Raw genomic sequence first — 6,888 nt, 5'->3', positions numbered from 1 at the left:
ATTTCTGGACTTTACTATGAGTTTGTGTGTTTTTCTGTGATTTCAGGTATTTTCTGGCTGAAATTGAGGGACTTGAGCAAAAATCAGATTCAGAGGGTGAAGAAGGACTGCTGATGCTATTGGATTCTGACCTCCCTGCACTCAAAGTGGATTTTCTGGAGCTACAGAACTCAAAATGGCGCGCTTCTAGATGCGTTGGAAAGTAGACATCCAGGGCTTTCCAGCAATATATAATAGTTCATACTTTGGCTGAGTTTAGAAGATGCAAAAGGGCGTTGAACGCCAGTTCTACGCTGCAGTCTGGAGTTAAACGCCAGAAACACGTCACGAACCAGAATTGAACGCCAAAAACACGTTACAACTTGGCGTTCAACTCCAAAAGAAGCCTCTGCACGTGGAAAGCTAAAGCTCAGCCCAAGCACACACCAAGTGGGCCCCGGAAGTGGATTTATGCATCAATTACTTACTTTTGTAAACCCTAGTAGCTAGTTTAGTATAAATAGGACTTTTTACTATTGTATTCGACATCCTGGATTATATTTTTGATCCTGTGATCACGTTTTAGGAGCTGGCCATTCGGCCATGCCTAAACCTTTCACTTATGTATTTTCAACGGTAGATTTTCTGCACTCCATAGATTAAGGTGTGGAGCTCTGTTGTTCCTCATGAATTAATGCAAAGTACTACTGTTTTCTATTCAATTCAACTTATTCCACTTCTAAGATATCCATTCGCACCCAAGAACATGATGAATGTGATGATTATGTGACGCTCATCATCATTCTCACTTATGAACGCGTGCCTGACAAACACTTCTATTCTACATGCAACCAAGCTAGAATGAGTATCTCTTAGATATCTAATACAGGGGACCGAGTCCGAGTTATTAGTATCTTCATGGTATAAGTTAGAACCCATGGATGGTGATTCCTGAGATCCGGAAAGTCTAAACCTTGTCTGTGGTATTCCGAGTAGGATCTGGGAAGGGATGGCTGTGACGAACTTCAAACTCGCGAGTGCTGGGCGTAGTGACAGACGCAAAAGTATAGTAAATCCTATTCCAGTATGATCGAGAACCTCCAGATGATTAGCCATGCCGTGACAGAGCATTTGGACCATTTTCACAGAGAGGATGGGATGTAGCCATTGACAACGGTGATGCCCTTACAGAAAGCTTGCCATGGAAAGGAGTAGGACTGATTGGATGAAGACAGCTGGAAAGCAGAAGTTCAGAAGAACGAAGGCATCTCTATACGCTTATCTGAAATTCTCACCAATGAATTACATAAGTATTTCTATCTTTATTTTCTATTTATTTATTATAGAAAACTCCATAACCATTTGATATCCGCCTGACTGAGATTTACAAGGTGACCATAGCTTGCTTCATACCAACAATCTCCGTGGAATCGACCCTTACTCACGTAAGGTTTTATTACTTGGACGACCCAGTGCACGTGCTGGTTAGTTGTGTGAAGTTGTGAAGTTATGCTTGGACCATGGTATTGTGCACTAGTTATTAGCGCCATTGCCAGGAAGAGAACGAACAACAAATTTTACAACCTCAGAGTAACAATTTCGCATGTATCAAGTTTTTGGCACCGTTGCCGGGGATTGTTCGAGTTTGGACAACTGACGGTTCATCTTGTTGCTCAGATTAGGTAATTTTCTTCTTATTTTGTTTTCAAAAAGTTTTCAAAAATTTTTCAAAAAAAAAATATTTTCCTTTTTTTCGTTTTTCTCAAAAAAATATTTTCAAAAAAAACAAAAAAAAATTATATTATGTTCTTCAGAATTTTTAAGAATGAATTCTAGAGTTTCATGAAGCATGTGAAGCCTGATGTTTGATCATGATCTTCAAGTTGTTCCTAGCCAGTCTTCTTGTTTGATCTTGATGTTTTCTTGTTTTGTGTTTTTTCTTGTTTTTCATGTGCATTTTTGCATTCATAGTGTCTGAACATGAAAGATTTCTAAATTTGGTGTCTTACATGTTTTCTTTGCATTGAAAAATTTTCAAAAATATGTTCTTGATGTTCATCATAGCATTCTTGCATGCATTCATTGTTTTGATCCATAACTTTCATGCATTGAGTCTTTTTCATGTTTTTCTCTTTCATCATTGAAAATTCAAAAATCAAAAAAATATCTTTCCCTTTTCCACTCATAAATTTCGAAAATTTGGATTGACTTTTTCAAAAATTTTTAAAATCTAGTTGTTCTTATGAGTCAAATCAAATCTTCAATTTAAAAATCTTATCTTTTTCAAAAATCAAATCTTTTTCATTTTTCTTGTTTATTTTCGAAAATTTTAAAAATAATTTTCAAAAATCTTTTCTTAATTTTATCTTATAATTTTCGAAAATATTCTCATTAATTAATGTTTTTATTCAAAAATTTCAAGTTTGTTACTTGCTTGTCAAGAAAGATTCAAACTTTAAGTTCTAAAATCATATCTTGTGATTTCTTGTGAGTCAAGTCATTAATTATGATTTTAAAAATCAAATCTTTTTCAAAACTAATTCTAATCATATCTTTCTATCATATCTTTTTTTTAAAAATCTTATATTTTTCAAAAATTTGATTTTCAAATATCTTTTCTAACTTTTTATCTTCATATCTTTTCAAAATTGATTTTCAAATCTTTTTCAAATAACTAATTGACTTTTTGTTTGTTTCTTATCTTTTTCAAAACTACCTAACTAACTCTCTCTCTCTAATTTTTGAAAATATCTCCCTCTTTTTCAAAAATTATTTTTAATTAACTAATTGTTTCAATTTTTAATTTTAACTTGATTTCATTCCTAATTTTCGAAAATCACTAACCCCTTTTCAAAATTTTATTTTCGAAAATCCTCTTTCTCTCTCATCTCCTTCTATTTATTTATTCATCTACTAACACTTCATCTCACACAAATTCGAACTCCCTCTTCCATCTGTGTTCGAATTTTCTCTTCTTCCCTGTCTCTTACATTACATTCTTTCTTCTTCTACTCACACAGGGGAACCTCTATACCTGGGTAAAAAGGATCCCTATTATTATTATTTTTCTGTTACCTCTTTTTTATATGAGCAGGAGCAAGGACAAGAATATTCTTGTTGAAGAAGATCCAGAACCTGAAAGGACTCTGAAAAGGAAACTAAGAGAAGCTAAAATACAACAATCCAGAGACAACCTTACAGGAATTTTCGAACAAGAAAATGAGATGGCAGCCGAAAATAATAATAATGCAAGGAGGATGCTTGGTGACTTTACTGCACCTAATTCCAATTTACATGGAAGAAGCATCTCCATTCCTACCATTGGAGCAAACAATTTTGAGCTTAAACCTCAATTAGTTTCTCTGATGCAACAAAATTGCAAGTTTCATGGACTTCTATCTGAAGATCCCTTTCAGTTCTTAACTGAATTCTTGCAGATCTGTGATACTGTTAAGACTAATGGAGTAGATCCTGAAGTTTACAGGCTCATGCATTTTCTCAGCAAGTCAATATGATTTCTCAGAGTCTGAATGGAATGCAAGCTGCATCCAACAGTACTCAAGAGGCATCTGCTGAAGAAGAAGCTTATGATCCTGAAAACCCTGCAATAGCAGAGGTAAATTACATGGGTGAACCATATGGAAATACCTATAATCCCTCATGGAGAAATCACCTAAATCTCTCATGGAAGGATCAACAAAAGCCTTAACAAGGCTTTAATAATGGTGGAAGAAATAGGTTTAACAATAGTAAACTTTTTCCATTATCCACTCAGCAACAGACAGAGAACTCTGAACAAAATACCTCTAATTTAGCAAACTTAGTCTCTGATCTATCTAAGGCCACTGTGAGTTTCATGAATGAAACAAGGTCCTCCATTAGAAATTTGGAGGCACAAGTGGGCCAGCTGAGTAAAAGGATCACTGAAATCCCTCCTAGTATTCTCCCAAGCAATACAAAAGAAAATCCAAAAGGAGAGTGCAAGGCCATTGATATAACCATCATGGCTGAATCCAAAGAGGAAGGGGAGGATGTGAATCCCAAGGAGGAAGACCTCCTGGGACGTCCAGTGATCAATAAGGAGTTTCCCTTTGAGGAACCAAAGGAATCTGAGGCTCATCTAGAGACCATAGAGATTCCATTGAACCTTTTCCTAGCCACAGCAAGAGCTGTGATTGATGTTAACAGAGGTGAACTAGTCCTTCAATTGAATGAGGACTCCCTTGAGTTTAAAACTCAAGGACATCCTTCTGTAAACATGGAAAAGAGGCACAGTAAGCTTCTCTCAAAACAGAGTCAACCAGAGCCCCCACAGTCAAACTCTAAGTTTGGTGTTGAACTCCCATATCCAAACTCTAAGTTTGGTGTTGGGGAGTCTCAACAATGCTCTAAACATCTGTGGATCTTACAGGATCAACTCAGCATCTGTGGACCCCACAGGATCCCCACCTACCACCACTCACTCTCTTCCCTCTTCTCAATGTTCATCCTCTCTTTCCAATAAACACTCTTCCCCAAAACTCTTCACCAATCACCTCAATCTCTCTTCCCTATCACCACCTACCACCACTCACATCCATCCACTCTTCCCCATAAACCTACCTCATAAACTCCACCTACCTTTAAAATTCAAAATCAATTTCCCACCCAAACTCACCCTATATGGCCAAAATTAAACCCCCCTCCCCTCCCTATATAAAGCCCTCCATTCTTCCTCATTTTCACACAACACAACCCTCTCTACCCCTTCTTGGCCGAATACACCTCTCCCTCCTCTCCTCCATATTTTCTTCTTCTTCTTCAGCTATTCTTTCTTCTCTTGCTCGAGGGTGAGCAATATTCTAAGTTTGGTGTGGTAAAAGCATAAGCTTTTTGTTTTTCCATTACCATTGATGGCACCTAAGACCGGAGAATCCTCTAGAAAAGGGAAAGGGAAGACAAAAGCTTCCACCTCCGAGTCATGGGAGATGGAAAGATTCATCTCCAAAGCTCATCAAGATCACTTCTATGATGTTGTGGCCAAGAAGAAGGTGATCCCCGAGGTCCCTTTCAAGCTCAAGAGAAATGAGTATCCGGAGATCCGACATGAAATCCAAAGAAGAGGTTGGGAAGTTCTTACAAACCCCATCCAACAAGTCGGCATCCTAATGGTTCAAGAGTTCTATGCCAATGCATGGATCACTAGGAACCATGATCAAAGTAAGAACCCGAACCCAAAGAATTATCTCACCGTGGTTTGGGGGAAATACTTAGATTTTAGTCCGAAAAATGTGAGGTTGGCATTTGACTTGCCTATGATGCAAGGAGATGCACGCCCCTACACTAGAAGGGTCAACTTTGATCAAAGGTTGAACCAAGTCCTCATGGACATATGTGTGGAAGGAGCTCAATGGAAGATTGACTCAAAAGGCAAACCGGTTCAACTTAGAAGACTGGACCTTAAGCCTGTGGCTAGAGGATGGTTGGAGTTCATCCAACGCTCCATCATCCCCACTAGCAACCGATCTGAAGTTACTGGGATCGGGCCATCATGATTCATAGCATCATGACTGGTGAGAAAGTAGAAGTTCATGAAGTCATCTCCCTTGAACTCTACAAAATAGCCGAAAAGTCCTCCCCTTTGGCAAGGCTAGCTTTCCCTCATCTTATTTGCCATCTATGTTACTCAGCTGGAGCTTTCATAGAAGGAGACATTCCCATTGAGGAAGAGAAGCCCATCACTAAGAAAAGGATGGAGCAAACAAGAGAGCTCACTCATGGAGCTCAAAAAACACATGAGGAAGCTCATCATGAAGAAATCTCTGAGATACCTCAAGGGATGCACTTTTCTCCACAGAATTTTTGGGAGCAAATCAACACCTCCCTAGGAGAATTAAGTTCTAACATGGGACAATTAAGGGTGGAACATCAAGAGCACTCCATCATCCTTCATGAAATTAGAGAAGATCAAAGAGTAATGAGGGAGGAGCAACAAAGACAAGGAGGAGACATAGAAGAGCTCAAGGACATCATTGGTTCCTCAAGAAGGAAATGCCACCATCACTAAAGTGGACTCATTCCTTGTTCTTACATTCTCTGTTTTTCGTTTTCTATGTTAAGTGCTTATCTAAGTTTGTGTCTTATTACATGATCATTAGTAGTTAGTAACTATGTCTTAAAGTTATGAATGTCCTATGAATCCATCACCTCTCTTAAATGAAAAATGTTTTAATTCAAAAGAACAAGAAGTACATGAGTTTCGAATTTATCCTTGAACTTAGTTTAATTATATTGATGTGGTGACAATGCTTCTTGTTTTCTGAATGAATGCTTGAACAGTGCATATGTCTTTTGAAGTTGTTGTTTATGAATGTTAAATATGTTGGCTCTTGAAAGAATGATGACAAGGAGAAATGTTATTTGATATCTGAAAAATCATAAAAATGATTCTTGAAGCAAGAAAAAGCAGTGAATACAAAGCTTGCAAAAAAAATAGCAAAAAAAAAAGAGAAAGAAAAAGAAAAAGCAAGCAGAAAAAGCCAAAAGCTCTTAAAACCAAAAGGCAAGAGCAAAAAGCCAGTAGCCCTTAAAACCAAAAGGCAAGGGTAATAAAAAGGATCCCAAGGCTTTGAGCATCAGTGGATAGGAGGGCCTACAGGAATAAAATCCTGGCCTAAGCGGCTAAACCAAGCTGTCCCTAACCATGTGCTTGAGGCGTGAAGGTGTCAAGTGAAAACATGAGACTGAGTGGTTAAAGTCAAGGTCCAAAGCAAAAGAAGAGTGTGCTTAAGAATCTTGGACACCTCTAATTGGGGACTTTAGCAAAGCTGAGTCACAATCTGAAAAGGTTCACCCAGTTATGTGTCTGTGGCATTTATGTATCCGGTGGTAATACTGGAAAACAAAGTACTTAGGGCCACGGCCAAGACT

Source organism: Arachis ipaensis, chromosome B10 (assembly GCF_000816755.2).
Source record: "Arachis ipaensis cultivar K30076 chromosome B10, Araip1.1, whole genome shotgun sequence".
In the NCBI taxonomy this organism is placed as follows: Eukaryota; Viridiplantae; Streptophyta; class Magnoliopsida; order Fabales; family Fabaceae; genus Arachis; species Arachis ipaensis.
This window is presented reverse-complemented; position numbering follows the sequence as displayed.